General features: G+C 38.6%; 1 pseudogene; it reads right to left on the bottom strand.

Annotated features, from left to right (window-relative positions):
- Positions 1 to 2,981: 2,981 nt before the first annotated feature.
- LOC124102981 (large ribosomal subunit protein mL46-like) lies at positions 2,982 to 4,499 on the bottom strand (annotated as a pseudogene).
- Between the last annotated feature and the right edge of the window lie 8,907 nt (positions 4,500 to 13,406).

Here is a 13,406-nt window from a genome sequence, read left to right as displayed (position 1 = left end):
GGTCTTGAATAAGTTGTTAAACCTCTCTCAGGGTTCATATTTTCATCTTTACAAAAGGATCAGTAACACCTAATAACATAAATACATGATAGTTGAGTCAAATAACATTTAGTTCATAAAATCTTCTGGATTCACCAAGGACATCCAATGTTGGGGTAAGAGGTTTGTTTTGAGCTGAGCTCTGAATTTGAAATTTAGAGGAGGCTCCAAATAAATGAAGAGAGGCTTCTGCAGATTCATTTACTAGATCACATTTCTTTTCTCTCTCCCTCTTTCTCACGCATATATGTGTCCAATTTAAGCTACTTGAGTGTCTGGTGGTGAAACCACAAGGTCTTGCCTTAGTTCCACTTCCTTAGGGAGTTCTGATCAGCTATTCTAACTCCTGGCCCCCCACTTCCTCATTCTGCAGAAGAACCTTGTTCTCAGCACTCACACCCACAAACCACACAGGAAAATGAAAGTTGGAATTACCTTAAAATGTTTAGCTCCTCCACAGCCTCGGGTGCATTGCCAGTCCCTGTGCCCAGAGGGTCCCAATAGGGAAATCCACAAAAAGCAATTATGAAGACAGGGTAGAAATGCACCCTGGCCATGACTCCTGCTTCTCAGAGCTGCTGTGGCCTAGGGAGAATGCAGCTGTACCTGTGCAAGGCCTGGAGAGTGGAGCTCTGTCCCCTGAGGGGAAAATTCCTTGTTGGAAGGCGTAAAGCACTGAGTTTCAATCCAGCTGACCTGGGCACCAGTTTCCCCATCAGAAACCTGGGCATACTAATTACCCATGCTTCATAGTGCTGTGCAGAGATAGATTCAAACGATGCATGCAAAACACTCAGTATGGTGCCTGGCATGACAAAAATGCTCCTTAATGTTAACTTAAATAATAATTAGCATTGTTTTAAGATTTTATCTCCAGTCTTTGAGAAGCTTGACTTTTGATATTTCTTCTTTTTTAAATAAGTTTTTTTTTAATTTAGAATTCAGTTTTACTTCTTTAAAAAATTTTTTTTCTTTTAAGTATACATGACAGTACAGTATATTTTGATAGATTTATACACATGGAACATATCTTATTCTAATTAGGATCACAGTCTTGTGGTTGTACATGATGTGGAGAGTTATTGTGGCATATTCATATATGAACATAGGAAAATAATGTCAGATTTGTTCCACTGTACCTCCTAGTCTCATTTCCCTCCTTCCCTTTTTTTCCCTTTGTCTAATCCACTGAACTTCTATCCCTGACCCCTTATTGTGAGTTTGCATCCAAATTTCAGAGAGAACATTAAACCTTTGGTTTTTGGAAATCACTTATTCAGTATATAATAATCACTTATTATTAAATCATTTAGCATGATTCTCTTCTGTAGAATTTAGTTTTACTTCTAAGGAGAATTCGGTGAACTTAATTTGGAATATAATGTTTCTTAAGCACTTTTTATTATTTTTTTTATTTTTTATTGTTGGCTGTTCAAAACATTACATATTTCTTGATATATCATGTTTCACACTTTGATTCAAGTGGGTTATGAACTCCCATTTTTACCCCATATACAGATTGCAGAATCACATCAGTTACACATCCATTGATTTACATATTGCCATACTAGTGTCTGTTGTGTTCTGCTGCCTTTCCTATCCTCTACTATCCCCCCTCCCCTCCCCTCCCCTCCCCTTTTCTCTCTCTGCCCCCTCTACTGTCATTCATTTCTCCCCCTTGTATTATTTTTCCCTTTCCCCTCACTTCCTCTTGTATGTAATTTTGTATAACCCTGAGGGTCTCCTTCCATTTCCATGCAATTTTCCTTCTCTCTCCCTTTCCCTCCCACCTCTCATCCCTGTTTAATGTTAATCTTCTTCTCATGCTCTTCGTCCCTACTCTGTTCTTAGTTACTCTCCTTATATCAAAGAAGACATTTGGCATTTGTTTTTTAGGGATTGGCTAGCTTCACTTAGCATAATCTGCTCTAATGCCATCCATTTCCCTGCAAATTCTATGATTTTGTCACATATCTTTAGAAAATCTCAAAGTCAATGGTTAGGACTTGTTTTATTGTTTTGCTGCTTTTCTTTTAACCAAAAGATCTTTTTTTAACTGCCACCTTTCTTGATAGTCTGCCTTCTGTCCTTTCTACTTTCTTTCCCTTCTTTTTTTTTTTTTCACTCATGTAGCAAATATTTATTTATACTTTCTATATCCAGGCACTGGGACAAGTGGGGTGACCCAAGTAACAAACAATAGCCAAAAGCCCCAACCCACAAGCAAGAGCTCACCCTTCTCTAGCTCCATCAGGAATGCACAGCAGGACTCTGAGCCAGGTTATATAGCCTGGTCATGATTCCTCCGTTTGCAGAATGGAGAGAGAAGCTGAACTTGCTTATTTCACACAATTGTTTTCAAAACAGGTTAAGATATGATTGATTTCTTTTTTTTAAATATAAAATGCATTTTGAAAGAACGAAAGAAAGAGAAAGAAAAGAAAGGGAAAAGGAATGGGAAAAGAAAGAGAAGGTGGAGAGAGGAAGAGACGGAAAAGAAGGCATTATTTCCTAGGCAAGATTTAAATTCTCTCATATCAAATGGAAAAGAAAGGGAAAATGGCTAAGAAACTATATGGAACAGGTTTTTCTTGTGGGCCTAGAAGTTTTCATAGAACTCAACGCTTCGGTTGATTCATATTCTTCTGTTCTTTCTTCCTGAGCCCAGAAGGCCAGTTACTTCACTCTAAAGTAATACAATACTCAATTATCAGCTTGGGGAAAATGGAAAGGCACCCTAAGAGGTGGCTCCCTCTTCACTGAGAGAAGCCAGTCATCCCAAAGGGCAAATCAACTGAGACCAACACAACAATAGACTCATTTAATTCTCAGAATTTAGTTTGCTACTTGATATTCCCTGCATATGTGTGGCTACCACACAAATGTTCTCAAAGCCCTAACCCCTGATTTGTCTGAGCATTGTCCACAAGCAGCTAAGTCCATTAGAGGTCCAAAAGAAATCAAGTAACCTGGGTCAGCCATTTTAGTTTCAAATAGTAGCCCAACTCCTCCTTACTGACCCACACATGATGGCCTTTCTTCCCAGTCTGGGAAAAGTCTCCACTTAGTATTCTTAGTACTCATGCTTTAAAGAAGAACACTTTGGCCCCAGGGTTACTCTCTGTCAGCATTGCCTGGGGGAACTTCAACTTGTAGTAATCAAAAGGTGCATTTCCTGGGTACTTGGCTTCCTTGTTGTTTTCTGAGAGTGTAGCCAGTGTTCACTCAGCTGTCCCTGGGAAGGCCTCCCAGGCCACCACTGGGGCAGCATCCAAACATCCTCATCTCCAAGCTTCTGTCTGACTAACAGGATAAGGTTCCTGTCTAGCTTCCGGTGCAATGAGGTTTGATTTTTGTTTTTTTTTTAATTGGCTTCTGTTATAGGAGCTCCAGGTTTGAACTGTAGGAATTTCCATTCCCACATATCTTCCAAAACTTGTACAAGCAATATATCCTTTTCATCTTGGTCTTCATCATAAAAGTCAGCTTTTCTCTTTGCTGGGCTTCATCTAGAGCATGAAGCCCATGGTCTGATACAGGCTGTTCTCTATCTCTCTGCTGTAGCAGAGCTGCCATCTCTTCCTTTCCTATCCATACCCCTTTAATTTCTTTCTTCTAATAGCTCTGGCCATTGTTTCAAGAACTATGTTAAATAGAAGTGGTGAAAGAGGACATTCCTGCAATGGGGTCAGCTGCTTGGAGATTAGTGGTGGCTGCTGCAGACACAACACACCCAACAAGTGCCATGGGGACTCCTTTCCTGAGGGTGTGGCCTCATGGAAAAGAAGAACTCAAATTAGCACTATTTGTCAACCATATGATTCTACACATAGAAGGGGAAATGATTTCCCCCTTTCTCTTGATTTTTATAGTGCAAACTTAAAAGAAGCCCTTGGTGGGTTGATGGCCATGGCAAGAGTTCGTAGGGAAAGCTCAATTCATTTATTCATCCCACACACATCCTTTTTGTACATCTTATATGCCTGTGAGTCTGGCTTTGCTCCAGGATCTGAGGCCACAGGGAACAAAAATCATCACTGGGTTCATGGACCCTAGAGACTAAGTAGAAATACAGGCATGTTACAGATGTGTGGTATGTTAAACACTAGATACAAAAATTTATGTAAGCATGAACCTCAAATGAAGGTGAATTGGGAAAGGAGGGTTCAGGGACAATTTTTTATAGTTTTTTTTATTTTTTTATTTATTCTAATTTGTTATATATGACAGCAGAATAAAATTCAATCCATATTACACAAATAGAACACAACTTTTTATGTCTCTGGTTGAACACAAAGTAGAGTCACAACATTCATGTTTTCATACATGTACTTAGGGTAATGATGTCCATCTCATTCCACCATTATTCTTACCCCCATGCAACCTCCCTTCCCCTCCCTTCTCTTTACCCTATCTAACAGTTCATCTATTCTTCTCATGTTTCCTCCCACCCACGCCATTATGAATCAGCATCATTATATCAAAGAAGACTTTAGGCATTTGGTTTTAGGGGCTTGGCTTACTTCACTTAGCATTATATTCTCCAACTCCATCCATTTACCTGCAAATGACATGATATTATTCTCTTTTAATGCTTAGTAATATTCCATTGTGTATATATACTGCATTTTATTTATCCATTCATCTACTGAATGGTATCTAGGTTGGATCCACAATTTAGCTACTGTGAATTGTGCTGCTATGAACATTGATGTGGCTGTGTCCTTGTAGTATGCTGTTTTTAAGTCCTTTGGGTATAGACCAAGAAGTGGTATAGCTAGCCAATATCACCCTGATTCCAAAACCAGGCAAATACACATAAAAGAAAGAAAACTTCAGACCAATATCGCTAATGAACATAGATTCAAAAGTTCTCAATAAAATTCTGAAAAATCGAATACAAAAACATATCAAAAAGATAGTGCACCACCACGATCAAGTGGGGTTTATCCCAGGAAGGCAAGGTTGGTTCACCATTTGGAAGTCAATAAATGTAATTTAACATATCAATAGACTTCAAGATAAAAATAATATGATCATCTCAATAGATGCAGAAAAAGCATTCAACAAAATTCAGAACCCCTTCATGTTCAAAACACTAGAAAAAGTAGGGATAACAGGTACTTATCTCAACATTGTAAAAGCTATCTATGCTAAGCCCCAGGCCAACATCATTCTAAATGAGGAAGAATTGAAAGCATTCTTTCTAAAAACTGGAAAAAAGCGGGAATGCCCTCTTTCACCACTTCAATTTAACATAGTTCTTGAAACACTGGCCAGAGCAATTAGTAGACAAAAGAAATTAAAGGGATATGGATAGGAAAAGAGGAACTCAAATTAGCACTATTTGTCAACCATATAATTCTATACATAGAAGACCAAAAATATTCCACCAGAAAATTTCTAGAAATAGTGAATGAATTCAGCAAGGTAGCAAGCAGGATATAAAATCAACACCCATAAATCAAAGGCATTTCTGTACATCAGTGACAAATCCTCTGAAAGACAAACTAGGAAAACTACCCCATTTCCAATAGCCTCAAAAAAATAAAATACTTGGAAATTAACTTAACAAAAGAAGTGAAAGACCTGTAGAGTGAAAACTACAGTATGCTAAAGAAAGAAATTAAAGAAGACCTTAGAAGATAGAAAGATCTCCCTTGTTCTTGGATAGGCAAAATTAATATTGTCAAAATGACCATACTACCAAAAGCAGTATACAGATTTAATGCAATTATAATCAAAATCCGAATGACATTCCTCATAGAAATAGAAAAAGCAGTTGTGAAATTCAGCTAGAAAAATAAGAGACCTAGAATAGCAAAAACAATCCTTAGCAAGAAGAATGAAGCAGGTGGCATCACTATACTAGACCTTAAGCTAAACCACAGAGCAATAGTAACAAAATGGCATGGTATTGGCACCAAAATAGACTTGTAGACCAATGGTTCAGAATAGAGGACACAGAGACTAACCCACATAATTACAGTTATCTTATATTTAAAAAAAGTGCCAAAAATATGCATTGGAGAAAAGATAGCCTCCTCAACAAATGGTGCTGTAAAAACTGGAAATCCATATGCAGAAAAATGAAATTAAGCCCCTATCTCTCACCATACACAAAACTCAACTCAGAGTGGATCAAGGACCTAGTAATTAAACCAGAAACCCTGCACCTAACAGAAGAAAAAGTAGGCCCAAATCTCCATCATGTCAGACTAGTGCTCAATTTTCTTAATAAGACTCCTATATATAGCACAAGAATTAAAATCAAGACTCAATAAATGGGATGGATTCAAACTCAAAAGCTTTTTCTCAGCAAAAGAAACAATCAGTGAAGTGAATAGAGAGCCTACAGAATGGGAGCAAATTTTTACCACACCCACATCAGATAGAGCACTAATCTCTAGGATATATAAAGAACTCAAAATTCTTAACACCAAAAAAAATAATAATAATAATCTAGGGCTGGGGTTGTGGCTCAGTGGTAGAACACTTGCCTTGCATTCATGGAGCACTGGGTTCAATCCTCAGCACCACATAAATAAATAAAACAAACATATTGCATCCATCTATGACAACAAAAAAAATTTTTAAATGATCCAATCAATAAATGGGCCAAAAAAAGACACTTCCCAGAAGATGTTATACAATCAGTCAAATATATTAAAAAATGATGAACATCTCTAGCAATTAGAGAAATGCAAAATCAAAATTACTCTAAGATTTCATCTCACTTGAGTCAGAATGGCAGCTAGTAAGAGTACAAATAACAATAAGTGTTGGAGAGAATGTGGGGGAAAGGGCACACTTTTACATTGCTGGTGGGACTGCAAAAAAACTCCATCATTTGACCCAACTATCCCACTCCTCACTCTATACCCAAAAGAATTTTTTGTAGTTTAAAAGTGACAACTTAGTGACTGAGGTATAGTCAGTCAAGTAAAGAAAGAAGACAAGGAAATCCCAGCCAGAGTAATTGAAACATGTGTAAGTATAAAAACATAAGAGAGCCTGGTCAACTGGGAACCACATAAAATTTTGTTTGCTGGAAATGGAAAGAAGGTGAACATTTCCAGAGGAAAGGATACATGAGCCAGGTCAACTAGTTTATCTCACACATTAATGTCAATGAGGAGTGGTCAATGATTTAATCAAAGCTCAGATGTGAGCTTTGAGAGGTCACTGCAGTCAAGATATACAAAATACTGAAAGGGGAGCAAGCCTGAAGATGGAGAGGCCAGTAGATGTGTGAATGCCATGGGCAAGAACAAGGAAGTCCGAACTAAGACTCCAGCAGCAGGAACTCAGGTAAGCAGATGGTTGTAGGAGATGTGGAGTACCTAGAACCACAACTCCTGGGGAGCAGATAGACATTGGAGATAAAAGAAAATGAGGAGTGGAGTATGACTGGCAGACTGTTGGCTTGGGTATCTAGGCTGTGCGGTGTCATTCTCTGGTAGGATGCACAGGAGGAAGAACAGATGTAAGGGATTAAATAATTATCCACTTTAGATGTCTTAGGTTGAATTGCCTTTGAAATGTCTAGACTAGACAGAAGTGTCTGCAATACATCTAGTTGGCAGTTTCAGAGACAGATATAAGCAGGATATACCACCATGGAGAAGGAGAGAGATTAAAATGAGAAGAGAATGAGATACCAAGGAGGGAAGACTGAGGAACATAAACACCAAAAAGAGAAGTGAAAAAGAAAAACCAGAGATAGAAAGGAAATGTGACAAGTTGAAAACCACATTAATACTCAAGATTTAAGACTCAGTTCAGATGCCACTTAAAAACAAAACAAAACAAAACAAAAAAAAACTTGATCTAGGTCTCTCTCCTCCACACCACAGTAAACTGCTTTTACTTTTTGCCCTTAAGTACAGTTATATCCAGAATCCATGCCATTATATTGAAGCAAATTTTACTAGTCTGCCTCAAGCCCCAGGCTGTTAAATCCTCAGGAACAGAGTCTACATTGTACACACCCCTGGGTCTCTGGCAGCCAGTATGATTTCTAACACAAAGTATCTGGTCCATCAATGTGTGTTTGCTCAACAAAACTGAAATCAAGGAAGGAAAGACTTTAAAACAAGAGGAAATGATTGGCCCTATGAATGACTTCCAAGAAGCCAAGTCAAAATATTGTACTTAAAAACAGGATGACCAATTAAAAAGGTTCTTGGCAAGAGAACTGAACCCAAACAACCATAAAAATGAGTTGAGACAGTGGAGATAGTAATAGTAGATTTCTCTTTTGAAAAGTTTAGCAGTAAAGAGTTATGTTACCTTATATAGTAGGTGGTAAGGGAAAGATTTTTACCACCGGGCTCTTGAAATATTATATCACTTTTGTTTGACTATAATGACTTTTTCACCTAAAATATACTAATCATAAACTCTGTAAGAAGTGACATTTTCAGGAAAATGGAAGGTCTTTCCCCTTGATGAGAACATTATGTTAAGTGAAATAAACCAAACTCAAAAAATCAAGAGTTGTCACTATGGAATCAGTTTGGAGTCTCCTTAAAAGACTAGACATGGAACCACCATAGGACTCAGCTACACTATGCATCAGTATTTATTTTGAAGAATGAAAGTCATCATACTACAGTGATATATGCATACCCATGTTTATAGCAGCACAATTTGCAATAGCAAAACTATGGAAATGGCCTAGGTGTCCACCAATGAATGAATGGATAATTAAAATGTGGTGTATATACACAATGGGGTTTTATTCAGCTGTTAAGAACTAAAATTTTGTCTTTTGCAGAAGAATGAATGGAACTAAAGACCATCATGTTAAATGAAATAATTCAAACTCAGAAGGTTAAGGGGCATATGTTTTCTATAATATGCAGAAGATACAGAGGAAAAAGAAAAAGAAAGGTAGGGATCTCAAGAAGATCGAAGAGACATCAGTAGAAGAAAGAGACCAAGAGGTTGTATGTTGAAGGAGGGGGTCGGGGTGGGGGGGGAGTGTAGGGGAATGATATTGACCGAATTATATTTTTATATCATGCATTGTATACATGTACAAATGTGTAACAACAAATCCCATCAATGTGTATAACTATAATGCACCAATAAAAAAAGTGATGGATGTTAAAAATATTAAAGAAAATCAAGATTGTAAGTTTTCTTTCATATACAAAAGCTAGAGGGGGAAAAGGTGTATGTGTGGTGGCAGGGGTAGGAGTGGGTCTCAGGAAAATTGAAGGGAGACCAGGAGAGCAGAGGAAAGGGACCAGGTAGAGGGAGGAGAGGAGTGAAGATAACATGTGCCCCGAACAGGTTGAAAAACTTTTGAAGAAAATGATACAAAGATAAATATTTAGCTTAACAGTCATTATATCATACTTGATGCACAAATTGTTGATTTTCAATGTTATTAATTATTTGTAAAAACTTGTTTTCATCATTCAACATATATTACTACCTATAAAAATTGAGTGTATGAGTTCAGATGAAATTCATCATGTTTCCATTAAAAGTAATGGAAATACTGTCTTCATTTAATGGCTGTTCATTTAGCAACAGAATTTTCAGAAATGAGTTAGTGCTGTTACAGGAGGCATGGGTATAGGGAAAATGGGAGGGAGATGGAGAATTAAGGGTGATTTTTTTTAAGATGGGAGATAACATAATTAGATACCAAAAGGAAACAAAAATAAATGAGAGACAATGAAGAAACAGAAGTCAGAGAGCATCGTTGATAAAATGATGTTTGGAGAAAGTAAAAGAAAAGAAGATAAGGAACATGGATAGATTAATGTAGAACGAAGGTCATTATTCTAAAAGAAACTTCAGGGAACAGTGAAAATAAAAGCTGTGGATTCAGATCAGTAGGTCCCAGGGGAAAAGGTACAATGACTAAATTTGTGGTACCCAGTTATTTGATAAACTTACCTAAATGCTATATTTTTCAGATGTGATAACATTTAAAGTAGACTTTGAGGGAGATTCAAAATAGTGAGCTAGAGGAAGGCTGCATTCCTAGTTTCTCTGTTGCTTGGGATTGAAGCAGCAGTAGTACTGCATCTCTGCAAGGTGGGTGAAAGAGGGATTTCACCAAAACTCAGTATTGGACAGTCACAGTGTCTTAGAGACTCAGAAATTTTGGATATATTAATCAACAAAGAAAGACTACATTAGAGCCAAGCCAGTTGTGGCAATAGTAACAGCTACCACTGGTGAGATAGAAAAGGATAGGCCTTGGAAAGTAGGGGAGGGACAGGAAAGGTCAACAAGAGGGCAAGCATGAGGACACCATTTAACATACCCTGATGTGTTATTAAACTGTTCCTGTTTCTCAAAAGGTATAAATTTCTACCTCACAAAAGGTTACTGCATGATCCATAATAGAGCCCATGCCCTCTGAGGCACACAAAAAAAGGGGATGCTGTAAGACTTAAACAACAGCCTTGACCCTCCTAGGCACACAGCATTGGAAGTTCTGGATCTTTTTCTCACTTTCCTTTTTAATAAAATTCCTGCTCACTTGCTGCATTTGTGGTGTTTATTCTTCAACTCCATGGAACAGGAACCCTATCCCAAATCCAGCCAGTAACATCCTGGGGGCTCATCCAGGACCACAATCCTCACCAAGGTAAGCCATTTGCTACTGATGTTCTTTGCCTTCACTATCCTTTGGAGGAAAACTGGGCACCTGTCAGCCACTTAAAAGCGATTAGCATGGGCTGGGGATGTGGCTCAAGCGGTAGCGCTCTTGTCTGGCATGCACGGGGCGCTGGGTTTGAGTCTCAGCATCACATAAAAATAAAATAAAGATGTTGTGTCCACTAAAAACTAAAAAACAAATATTAAAAATCTCTCTCTCTAAAAAAAAAAAAAAAAAAACAATTAGCATGGCTCAAGTCTCAGGTAATAGGTTCCTCCGTTTCTGTAGTTTCCAATTTCCTGCCCTACAAGTCAGACATGTTGAGCTCAATGGAGCCATTTCCCACTTTTCTATCCTGCCTCAGGGTGCATCCAGAGCAAGTAGACGGTGGCCCCTGATCCTGGCCTGCCCTTGGATGTGAGGATCTGGTGGGAAGTTGGAAAGTCTAAGATTGGTCTTCAGTGACTGTCAAAGGCCCTCTTCTGATGCCATTTCCTAACAGCTCTTTGGGGTATCCTACGGCAATTGATATATCATGGTGCTGAATGAACATTCTGCGAGGCCAGCACTTTCATAGTGAGCCACCTGCACCTCCTTCCTCACACTAGATTGTCCCAAGTGCTTCCCTCATAACTAAAGGTCTATCCGCAGAAAGAGGTATATACTATGCAGAGTGGTTGTAGAAATGGGTTTGGGCTCCCTTTCTCACATATTGAAGGCCTGCTGACTTGCAAAGATACCACCATTGTTTCACCCTCATGCAACTCCCCAGTTTCTTTGTCTGAAAGGGAAGGGGAGGCACCCAACTCTTTTTGTTCTTTAGGGATCTAGGAGACACATTCTCACACATTTCCCATGGAAGGAAGCTGAACTCTATCCCTCTGTCCCTCTTGGGTATCTCCAAGCCCACTGGGCTCACAACTGTTAATTTAATTCTTCCTCAAATTTCTCCATGAGGAAGGCAGAAAGTCCTCGGAGACAACCTGTCCTCTTTGTCCTTCTGGGACCCCTCTTGGGATGCAGATTGTAGATGGAAAAACCCCTTTAAAAGGGTCCTTTGTCCATGATGACCCTGATCTTACATAGACTCTTTGGATCCTGCTCAATTGAAGGAAAATTAATTCTTACTAGTCTCTCTAATTTTGTAGACACATGAAGCAGAGAAATACATCCCACTGTTGGCTGACATTTAATTATCAGCCATCATATATGGAAGTCCAATAGTGTCCAGGAGAGACCAATAAGATCCACTAAGTCTGAGTCTCCTCGGGTTCTTTGTCATGTGGAAACCAAAATCTGAGGGATTTTCTGGTAAGGCAGCAATAAATCCAGTGAATCATGTAGAATGAGAGGGGTGGGATTGCCATTGGCCAAGAAGCTCATTCAGAGAGACACCCCTCTGAGAGTGGGCAGTTCTTCTGGTGTGAGTGCCTGAGTTCTGATTCTGATCCAGTTTGGAGCTTCAGCCTCAAAAGTAGTGCCAGTTTCACCACTAGCCTGCCCACCAAAAAACTGGGACAAATTTGATTCACAGACACTCAGGAAAATGTGCCTGATTTTCTTCTACTGTCAGGGGTGACCTCAATACAAACTCTCCAAAGGAGAATCATGCTGCCAGGGGGAAGTATAAACTTTAAACCTATCTTGAAGCTTAGTTTGTTTTGTAAGAAGGAAGAAAAATGGCCTGAGGTCCCCTATGTTCAAATTTTATTTCTCTGAGGGAGAACCCCAAATTATATCAGCAATGTAAGCTAGACCCAGCTATAATTGCAGCCTTAATGGAAGAGAAGTCTAAGGAAACATCTAAGAGAGTAGCAAAGTTAGAGAAATCCCAAGATTTCCTAACCCCTACTAACCCTTGCCTTCCTGTCCTCCTTCCCCAAGACCCTCATCATCCACCCCTAGAGGAGGACAAAACATACTGCCACTTCTGGAAATGCCAGAAAGGGAATTTGAGCCAAACAATATCCATGTCCCATTTTTTTCTTCAACACCTGAGGTAAATAAAGGACTAAGTAAGTTTTCAAAGGATCCAGATAAATACATTGAAGTGTTCCAAAACTTATGTCTTAACCTGGAAGGATATTATATTACTGCTTAACCAAATTTTGACCTCTAATGAAAAGGAGACTCTTTAAGGACATCTAAACATTTTGGAAATGATCAGTGTCTCATTCATGCCCCTGCAACACAGAGTAGGAGTAAATCTAATAATATACCTGGGGCACACGCAGTTCCTAAGAACAATTCTGAATGGAAACTGAATGATGAACAGGATAATTAGAAAATGAGACATCTTCAGGCTCTGTTCCTTGAAGGTCTCCGAACATCAAGGCAGAAGTCTAAGATATCTGAAATTCATCAAGAATTCTGAAATTCATATCTGAAATTCATCAGAAGAACCCTGCAAACATTCTGGAGAAACTTCCAGAGGCATTGAGAAAGCACACTACAATAGATTCTGAATACCTGAGGGCCACATAATTTTAAAGGATAAATTTATATTAGTCAGCCTCAGACATTAAAAGGAAGTTACAAAAATTGGCAGATTTTTTTTTTTGGTGTCAAGTTTTTTGGGGCTCTTTATATATTCTAGATATTAATCTTCTGTTAAAAGAGTAGCTAGCAAAGATATTCTCCCATTCTGTGGGCTCTCTCTTCACATTTCTGTTTGTTTCTGTTGTTGTGCGGAAGCTTTTAAATTTGATGCTATTCCATTTATTAACACTCTGCATTATTT

The sequence above is a fragment of the Marmota monax genome, unplaced genomic scaffold, assembly GCF_021218885.2.
Source record: "Marmota monax isolate L192 unplaced genomic scaffold, Marmota_monax_Labrador192_F-V1.1 WCK01_AAM20220418_F8-fsc00059, whole genome shotgun sequence".
In the NCBI taxonomy this organism is placed as follows: domain Eukaryota; kingdom Metazoa; phylum Chordata; class Mammalia; order Rodentia; family Sciuridae; genus Marmota; species Marmota monax.
This window is presented reverse-complemented; position numbering and strand designations above follow the sequence as displayed.